An 11,154-nucleotide genomic window follows, 5' to 3' on the forward strand; every position below is an offset into this window, starting at 1 on the left:
GTTGGACAACAAAATGGTGAAAAAATGGATGTTCTGGTTGTTGATTTTGAACCCATAGACATAAGTAGATACGTAAGCGACGTGCTTACTGTTAAATAAATCATAACTTGCTTATCGGTTTTTATGCCATTTACTTTATTCAAGTAAAACATGTACAACAATAAAAAAATATGTATTTTTACATTTCTAAACAATATGGAATAAACATCACTTTATATAAATTCAGATGTTTGCAGCAGTACAACGTTAATAGTCATAAATTGGTGAGGTAAACAAATAATGAATATACAATTAATAATATGGCACAGGTGCAAATGCAAGCCTATTTAGTTACGGCAATGTAACCATGATATGTCACCCGAATTTGAGGCTAGGTTGCACTGCTTCCAATTTGAATATTGAACAATGTGGATGGATAAGTTCAATGTTTTAGTGTATTTATTATTATAGGTTATCTGTATATATTTATGTGAACTTTTTTTTTTTTCATAAAAAAAAAGATAAATACCTTTTCTGTATTTTGGGAAAACAAATGTTAAGTAGAGAACGACAGTTGCTGACTCGTGGCACATTGCATTTTTTGAATTTTTTTAAATTATTTAACTGTCATCAGAAACAAATAAAATATGCTACATTGTGTAATATGAGACTTGCATCTGTGCAATTGGCTTGTTTTTACTACTGTTTACATGATACTCCTTTATAGTATGTAACATTATCTTACATATATTTCCAGCATATTTAGATTCATAAACTATTTTTTTACCTACCGGCTTGGAATTTAAGCGAAACGTAATCTCGTTCTGCAGTGTATCTTTGATTTTACTTAAGTATTTTTGTAAGGAAGAAACGCTGCTTTTTTAATTTTGTAACAGTAAGCTTAAATACTTACATTTATAGATTGCACATTGCATTTTTTGACATTTTTTAAATTATTTAACTGTCATCAGAAACAAATAAAATATGCTACGTTGTGTAATATGAGACTTGCATCTGTGCAATCGGCTTGTTTTTACTACTGTTTACATGATACTCCTTTATAGTATGTGACATTATCTTACATGTACTTCCAACATTTATAAACAAATTTTTTTATCTACCGGCTTGGAATTTAAACGAAACGTAGTCTCGTTCTGCAGTGCATCTTTGATGTAAATGTTTGAATGGCGATGATAAATCTGAATCTGATGCACAACGATCTAGCATTGTGCATAATTCCTTCTAACAAGCTACTTTACTGAACAAAACATCCATGCAAAAAGTTCTGTCTTGATCATGAATGTCAGAAATGTGGAATACAAAAGTCACTTCTTAAACTGTGCATAGTGTATTTTGAACGCTTTAGAAAGTCTTTTATTTTAATCAATAATGTTCACCAAACCTCCCGAAATTGTAGTAATGTGTTAAATGTACCTAGTTATATATATCCTTAAGTCACTTTTTGAAAACATTTTGCCTGTCAGAGTAGTTTTAATGCAACATCCTTCTTACCTGAGTATTTTTGTAAGGAAGAAACGCTGCTTTTTTTATTTTGTAACAGTAAGCTTAAAGACTTACATTTATAGATTGCACATTGCATTTTTTGACATTTTTTTAATTATTTAACTGTCATCAGAAACAAATAAAATATGCTACATTGTGTAATATGAGACTTGCATCTGTGCAATTGGCTTGTTTTTACTACTGTTTACATGATACTCCTTTATAGTATGTAACATTATCTTACATGTACTTCCAACATTTATAAACTAATTTTTTTATCTACCGGCTTGGAATTTAAACGAAACGCAATCTTGTTCTGCAGTGCATCTTTGATGTAAATGTTTGAATGGCAATGATAAATCTGAATCTGATGCACAACGATCTCGCATTGTGCATAATTCCTTCTAACAAGCTACTTTACTGAACAAAAAATCCATGCAAAAAGTTCTGTCTTGATCATGAATGTCAGAAATGTGGAATACAAAAGTCACTTCTTAAACTGTGCATAGTGTTTTTTGAACGCTTTAGAAAGTCTTTGATTTTAATCAATAATGCTCACCAAACCTTCCCAAATTGTAGTAATGTGTTAAATTTACCTGGTTACATATTCTTAAGTCACTTTTTGGATACATTTTGCTTGTCAGAGTAGTTTTAATGCAATATACTTTTTACATGAGTATTTTTGTAAGGAAGAAACGCTGCTTTTATTTTGTAACAGTGGGCTTAAAGACATACATTTATAGATTGAGACGTCTTCCAGTGGGCACTGTCACATGACTCCCGTTTCACCAATCCAACATAAGCACTAGTTACTTCGATCAAATGGAGCCTGGCAGCCAAATGACCGCACTAGACGAGGCAGCACAACTCTACAATGTTTACTTATAAAGTATGAAAAATAACATTTATATCATGCAGTGTCATCTGTGTCCGTAGAAATGGTCACATTTTAGCCTACAAGAATTCCACTTCCAACTAGAGAAAACATTTTGTGGTAAGTTGTTTTGGTTAGGATTTTGCCAACATTATTAACCTAGTAATAAAATCCCATGTGATTACAAATGTGCTTACTAGAGATGCGCGGTTTGCGGTCTCATCCGCGGAGGGGTCGGGCGGGTGACATGACGAAAAAATAGATTTTAATTAGATTCGGAAATATTTTATATAAATGGTTCTGGGATCAATATCCTTTGCCATTCAAAGAGCTATTGAAGACCCGTGCCACGAAGCAAAGAAGACAATAGGAGACACTAATATTCTCTAGAATGACTGCCGGCAGTCACCCAGATAATAAGTATTAGGGAGTGCTATGAAGCCATTGACTTTGTCGCCTTCTACAGCATGTTCGAACTGCTTGTCAATCCAGCATCATGTTGTGTGTGGCTTATGCAGACACACGCACAGGACTGCAAGGCATACTGGGTGACACAGAGTACACTAATGGTTGTGATATAAACAATTTTAACACTCTTAGTAATATGTGCCGCACTGTGAAGCCACACCAAACAAGATTGACAAACACATTTCGGGAGAACATCCTCCCAGTAACACAACATAAACGCAACACAACAAATACCCAGAATCCTTTGTATGCATGACACTTCCTGACTATTTTATAACCCCCCCCCCGGGCGGGGTTGGGGGCGCAAAGGTGTAAAATATATTCAGGAACTGTCACGGATACAAAGGATTCTGGGTATTTGTTGTGTTGCGTTTATGTTGTGTTACTGTGAGGATGTTCTCCCGAAATGTGTTTGTCAATCTTGTTTGGTGTGGCTTCACAGCGTGGCGCATATTAGTAAGTGTTAAAGTTGTTTATATCACAACCATCAGTGTACTCTGTATCACCCAGTATGCCTTTCAATCTTGTACGTGTTTCTATGGAAGCTGCACACAACATGTTGCCGTACTAACAATCGGTTTGTACAAGTTGTTGAAGGTGTCAAAGGCAATGGCTTCACAGCACGCCCATTTTCTTGTCATCAGGATGAACGTCAATTGGATATTCGCGAGAACGTTAGCGGCTCCATTTGTCTTCATTACTCTGTGAAACGGGTTTAAATAACTCTGTGAGTGGTAAAGGTGGCCGACTTCTGATTTATTTCAACGGGCGGGTGGCGGGCGGTTATGGTTCTGATAAAATGTTGGTTCGGGTGGACGGCGGGTGGATGACGACTTTGGTGATGCGGTTTCGGATGATATAATTGCCTATCCGCGCATCTCTAGTGCTTACCATGTTTTCAGCAATACAAACCGCTACTTTTGTCCCACGCTTTGGACCTTCAGGTTAAAAAACGGTGCGACTAACTTACAGATTTTTCTTTGCCAACGGCCATAATGTTTTGTATTCTTTTGTATTCACTAAAAAGGTGTTGTTGTTTGTGCTCTGGCACCATCTTTTAGAGAAGTTCGCTCCCTGCAGGTGCTCCATGTTGAAAATGTATTTCCTGTTTTGTTCCTTGAACCAAAAGTATTCGTCCACAGCGTTCCTGCTTGAAAGGATTCTATATTCATCACTCCAAGCAACGTTTGTAAGTTTTACAATCTCACTAAAGCAATTCATACTTACTAAACCGTTTTATGTGTGATGTCTGTAGGAGTGTTGTCACGCATATTTTTACGTGCTATTGTAATCAAGCTAATTTTGTTAGCATTAGCCAATATGCTAACATGTTTACAAGTGTCTGTGTTGGTATTATTAACTTAGAATAGCCTTGTGTTTTTTATTGTTTCAGTTTTGTAAATTCACCAAACTTATTGAGTCTGTTTAGCTGATTGAGAGCTAGCTTCCACAGCTAGCCTGTCAATCAATCAATTGATCAATGTTTTCTTATATAGCCCTAAATCACGGGTATCTCAAAGGGCTGCACAAGCCACAACGACATCCTCGGCTCAGATCCTGCATCAGGGCAAGGAAAAACTACATGATGATAACTTCTGTTTTGTCCGTTTAGCCGTTTTACTGCAATGTCACAGGCACAGTTTGTAAATAAAAGATGTAAATATACATATTCAAATATCATTCATACCTGTGTGTATATATCTGTGACTTATAGTCCACTGCAGCTAAGATAATGGAGACGTATAGTTTTTATTTTTATTTGGTGTGTGCGGCTTGAATACCGGTGCGCTCCACTGCTTGGAAAATACAGTATTTACTTGTAGTTTTTTCACTAAATACACACATTTTTTTATATTTCTTATTTTATTGTTGTGCTGTTATAAACGTAGAATTATTCAGTTATGCTATACTCCTTTTGTGATGTTTAAATTGCAGTCTCATTGACATTTGAACAACAGGACTGACCCACTAATGTCATGGATAGGTTCATCAGGCCGGAGAAGGCCCCGGAAAGCATGTTGCAGTCCGATCAATTTGTCCTCGCGCCCCACTACCCCAAGCCGTTAAAACAACCCCTCGCTGGTCCTGCTGCTGCCCGTGTTGAACATCTGAGGTGCAATGCTCGCAGCTTTATGAGGCCACGGCAAAATCAGTAAGTCATTAAGTGATTTTTGGTTTAGGAGCAAATAAAAACACTCAGCGAATGCTCCAAGAGTCGGAGAAAACATTCTTTAAAAGTAGGTCGCAAAGATCTACTAAAGCAGGGGTGTCCAGAGAAGGAAAAGTTCTCAAAATAAAATAATACGAAGTTTAGTTAATTAAAAAAAACTATTTAATTTGAAAAATTACATCAATAATAATAAACACTATTAAATGCGTAACTGAAAATTATTTTGTACTTGCAGAATTTTTGGCAATTGAGGTTATGCACTTATACAATTGTAATATTCTATTCTTACAGGGAAGAACACCAGAATAAAAGTAGGAAAGAGCAAAAAAAAAATAAAAAATTGGAATGTAATGAGAAAAAGCCGAGAAGCTCTAATTAATAACAGTCACCTAGTACAGTGGTTTAGAACTTTTTTCAGTGATGTACCCCCTGTGAACGTTTTTTTAATTCAAGTACCCCCTAATCAGAGTAAATAATTTTTGGTTGAAAAAAAGAGATAATGAAGTAAAATACTGCACTTTGTCATTAATTCCTGATTTATTAAATTGTATAACAGTGCAAAATATTGCTCATTTGTAGTGGTCTTTCTTGAACTATTTGGAAAAAAAGATATAAAAATAACTAAAAACTTGTTGAAAAATAAACACGTGATTCAATTGTAAATAAAGATTTCTCCACATAGAAGTAATCATCAACTTAAAGTGCCCTCTTTGGGGATTGTAAAAGAGATCCATCTGGATTCATCAACTTCATTCTACACATTTTTTCACAAAAAAAGAAGTATTTAACATCAATATTTATGGAACATGTCCACAAAAAATCTAGCTGTCAACACTGAATATTGCATTTTTGCATTTCTTTGTAATCATATTTTGTTGAAGTATTATTTAATGAATATATTTATAAAGGATTTTTGAATTGTTGCTATTTTTAGAATATTAAAAAAAAATCTCACTTACCCCTTGGCATACCTTCAAGTACCCCATTTGAGAACCACTGACTTATAACATGGAGCTAACACAACGTTTTGTCAGCCATTTGTTTTTATTTATTTAATTTTCATTTTTTTTACAGTATAAAATATTTGTTATCAAAATAGACCCTGTACACTTTGACTTTTCATTAAGCGGCTCTTGGTGGAAAAAGTTTGTGTACTAAAGCATACAAAAGCATGCTATTCATGTTAGATTTACGTTTATTAGCCATTGCTGTGCCAGTCAGCTTTTTGATTGATTGAAACTTTTATTAGTAGTTTGCACAGTACAGTACATATTCCGTACAATTGACCACTAAATGGTAACACCCGAATAAGTTTTTCAACTTGCTTAAGTCTGGGTCCACGTTAATCAATTCATGCTGGCTCGCATCTCAAGTAAATGAGCAGTATCACCAACCCTTGAGTTAATTGAAGTACAGTTATCAATCACGGTTTTACAATAATTTTATTTTAAACCACTAATACTAACCATCTGGAGCAGGGGTCGGGAACCTTTGTGGCTGAGAGAGCCATGAAAGCCAAATATTTCAAAATGTATTTCCGTGAGAGCCAAATCGTATTTTTTAACACTGAATACAACTAAATGCGTGCATTTTTAAGTAAGACCAACATGTTTAGAGTATGATAAGTCTCTTATTCTTTTTAATAACATTGTTATTCTGAAGCTAACCAATAATAAATAAAATGTCATGTCTGTTGATCATGTTTTTGTTTGGCCATGTGCTGTTTGTCCTTTGGACTCTTTAAGTTCCTGTTTTTTTCCACTCCGTTGTCTGGTTTCCTTGGTTACTCATTTTGTCCACCTGTCTCTGGTGGACAAAATGCCCGCTCACCTGCTTCCCGAGCACTAATCTGAGGCAGTATTTAAGCTCGTCTTTGCCAGTCAGTCGCCCTGTGCTGACTTGTTTCGTGCCTTGCCATAGTTTCGTGCTTCATGCCATGCCAAGTAAGTTTTGTTTGATTTATGTTCATAGTCTGTTTATGCGTTAGCTTTGTTATTTAGCCCAAGTTGTGCTTCCGCTGTGACATAAAATACTTCTTACCATTAATGCGACTTCTTGAACAGGTGCGGTAGAAAACGGATGGATGGATTTAAATGCTTGAGAATGTTTTATATTTTGTACGTTATTTTTAGCACTGTGATTACCAGCAAAATTATTCATAATTATCGCGTTAAGCAATGTCAGCTAAAATTCATCTGAGAGCCAGATGCAGTCATCAAAAGAGCCACATCTGGCTCTAGAGCCATAGGTTCCCTACCCCTGATCTGGAGTTTTACGACTGTTTATCGTTACATGCCTAAGCGGAACAACGTGCACTGTGTTCGTTAAAGCGGTGTATTTAGTTTCCCTCGTTAGTCATACTCAGACACAAGTTTCAACACTTTGTGTGCTTGGATAAAAATACATATATATATATGTTCCTTAAAACAGTGATCGAAAAGCAAACATTTATTTGCTAACTTTTCGGTTTATGAACTTTTAGATAGCGCCAAATATGGTTTTGTATACAAACGCTTTATTCATTTTGTGTACTTCTTGCGGTACACAAAATTAATGAAGCATTCGTATTCAATCAATCAATGTTTACTTATATAGCCCTAAATCACGAGTGTCTCAAAGGGCTGCACAAACCACCACGACATCCTCGGCTCAGAAAGTAAAAGGGTCATACTCGTATAGTGCTTTTCTACCTTTTTTAAGGAACTCAAAGCGCTTTGACACTACTTCCACATTCACACATTGATGACGGGAGCTGCCATGCAAGGCGCTAACCAGGGCTCATCAGGAGCAAGGATGAAGTGTCTTGCTCAAGGACACAACAGACGTGACTAGGATGGTAGAAGGTGGGGGTTGAACCAGCAACACTTAGATCGCTGGAACGGCCACTCTCCCAAATTCGCCACGCCGTCCCCTTGCCCAGATCCCACATCAGGGCAAGGAAAAACTCAACCCAATAGGATAACAATGAGAAACCTTGGAGGGCCGACCGGTGCAATGGACGTCGAGTGGATCTCGCATAATATTTGGGGGACATCACTTCCTGTTACCTCTTCGGGCAGGCCCCCGGCCTCCAGGTGCTCGCCATCGTGTCCCACCTCCGGGCCTGGCTCCAGAGGGGTCTCGGTTGTTGCATTTTCATAGAGGTCTTCAATCTGGCTCCTCCACATTGAGAGGACCCGGATGAGGTGGTTCGGGCATCTGGTCAGGATGCCACCCGAACGCCTCCCTAGGGAGGTGTTTAGGGCACGTCCGACCGGTAGGATGCCACGGGGAAGACCCAGGACACGTTGGGAAGACTATGTGTCCCGGCTGGCCTGGGAACGCCTCGGGATCCCCCGGGAAGAGCTGGACGAAGTGGCTGGGGAGAGGAAGGTCTGGGATTCCCTGCTTAGGCTGCTGCCCCCGCGACATGACCTCGGGTAAACAGCAGAAAATGGATGAATGGATCATTTCCTGTACATTCGACGACTCCTGTTTACAAAGTCCATTACGCGTCTGAGCGCTTCAGCGTGTTTCTTTTCACCAAGCAAAGTAGGATTGTCATGAATAAATCAAATTATAGAGCATACCAATCTGGTATAGGGGCAGCATAGCTCGGTTGGTAGAGTGGCCGTGCCAGCAGTTTGAGGGTTCCAGGTTCAATCCCTGCTTCCACCATCTTAGTCACTGCCGTTGTGTCCTTGGGCAAGACACTTTACCCACCTGCTCCCAGTGCCCCTCCCACACAGTTTAAATGTAACTTAGATATTGGGTTTCACTATGTAAAAGTGCTTTGAGTCACTAGAGAAAAGTGCTATATAAATATAATTCACTTCATTCACTTCAACTACCTTCTAAATATGTTTTGTAGGATTATTAGAGCCCTTTAAACATGAAGTAACACCCATATAATCACCTTGAGTTTAATTTGCCGGTAATGAGAGGATCTCCGTGCTGGGCACTGTAAATGTAAATGAAAAAGTGAAAGTCAGTAAATGTTATGTTAAACTACTGGAATATTTTTTTCCCGCAATATTTACCATTTAAACGGAAGTAACTAAATTTTTCCCTTTATATTACAGTATAGCACTGGCCCTAGTGTGTGAATGTGAGTGTGGTGGAATGGTCCGAAGCTTAAACTGCAAACAAAGTGGTTTTACTACAAACGTTTTATTTACCCATATTCAAAAGTACAAGTTGGATTGAATTGCCAATGCAGACAAACAGCATCCTCCGAAGGATCCAGAATCAAGCAAAATCATGCAAATCATATCAAATATTGGTCTCCTGGCTTTTTTTTTGTTTCCCTCATGTGTCAAGGTCTTGTTGTTTTGCAACTGCTTGCTCTAAAACAACGGTGGATCCCTTAGTCATAACATTTTGTAGACTGGTTAGAGCGACCCCAAATTCTACTTTCCCCTACATATGATCCTTTGGTTCTGAATAGAAAAAAAAGAAAAGAGCAGACTTCAAGGCTTTTTGGCAGATTTTCTTTTAGGACTTCAACAGACACAACATATGGTATAAAAGTCAGAAATTCCACTACATGAGTGTGAATGTTGTCTATCTCTCTGTGTTGACCCTGTGATGAGGTGGCGACTTGTCCAGAATGTACACCGCCTACCGCCCGAATGCAGTTGAGACAGACTCCAGCACCCCCGCGACCCCAAAAGGGACAAGCGGTAAAAAATGGATGGATGGATGGCACTGTAACTGTGTACATACATCTACTGATGCCTCTGGACACATCTTCAGTGATGTGCCTGGAATCATCGGGTGTTTCGGGTCTTTCAACATCTTACACCCTCCTCCAGATGACCCAGCCGGGGCTGATCAGACCCCAGCTTGTGTCCAGATGGCTAGCTAGCTACCATGACTCCATGGCTCTCCCCTTTTGAGCCACAGCCATCTTGAGGCCCTCTCTGCCGCATCGGTGGTACTGCGGATGGCTCTCCTTCTCTCTCCCTCGATGCCCAAAGTGCTGAAGGCTCTGGTCAAGGAGCGGGCTGCAAAACCCCTTCATCCAACCTCAACTGGGATACACCTCACTCTCCAGCCAGCCTGCTGACAGTCACTGACCAGTCCCGCGTACTTGGAGAGCTTCCTCTCAAAGGCTTCTTCCAGGAGGTCTTCCCATGGGAAGGTCAGCTACAGCAGCACTACCCGCTTGGTGGACTCAGACACAAGGACAATGTCTGGTCGCAGGGTGGTGACTGCAATGTGGCTGGGGAACTTCATCTGATGTTCAAGGTCCACCAACAGCTGCCAGTCTCTTGCAGAGGTTAGAATGCCCGCAGATGTTCTTCTGGCAGGGGTTGGCTGCTCCCCAGCTCTGACAAAGGCGATGATTTTCTTGGAGGGTGGGAACTGCTTCGCCCACACAAGTCCTGCGCTGATGGCTTCAGCAATGGTCTTAAGGACTTGGTCATGCCTTCAGCGGTACCGTCCATCTCCAAGTGCCCTGGTGCAGCAGCTGAGGATGTGTTCCAGGGTTCCTTGCTCGGAACACAAGGGGCATGCTGGTGTCTCTGCTATGCCCCATGTGTGCAGGTTTGATGGGCTTGGAAGCACATCGTACACTGCCTGGATGAGGAATTTAATGCGGTGAGGCTCGGCTTTCCACAACTCGGCCCAGGTCACTTTCCTCTCAACCGGATTCTCCCCTCTAAAAATACATTTAAGCAATTCTTAGCAACCCCAAACTCAATATATGTGGACATCTTAAAAAGTATCCAAAATGTTAATATTGTGAACTGGTTTAGGCTCTAATCTGGTTTCGGCTTTAAAAAGATTTTAATTCAACGCCTCACTGCTCAATGTATTTATTAAGCTACCGCGCACTTCCTGCAGTTCATATACTGTTTTACATGAGTTTTTATGTCCTAAAAATACAAAGCTAGGGTAAAACGGGAACCTTCATATTTGTTTAATGAACAATGTGAATGAATCAAAGTTTTTTCTTTTTTCACGTGTAAAGAGGGGTTAAGGAATAGGTACTTTCGCGAACTAATGTTTTTGAAAAACAAAATAGTAAGGAACGAACGTTGCTGACTAGGCGCATGCACAAACTGATCACATATACAGTGACAAGGCAAGCACGTTTACTACAAAGCTGCTCCTGTACGTGCGACCCTTTTTTAAAGTTAAAGGTAAAGTGTGGTCAAATTTGTCCTCTGCATTT

Source organism: Nerophis ophidion, linkage group LG27 (assembly GCF_033978795.1).
Source record: "Nerophis ophidion isolate RoL-2023_Sa linkage group LG27, RoL_Noph_v1.0, whole genome shotgun sequence".
Lineage (NCBI taxonomy): Eukaryota > Metazoa > Chordata > Actinopteri > Syngnathiformes > Syngnathidae > Nerophis > Nerophis ophidion.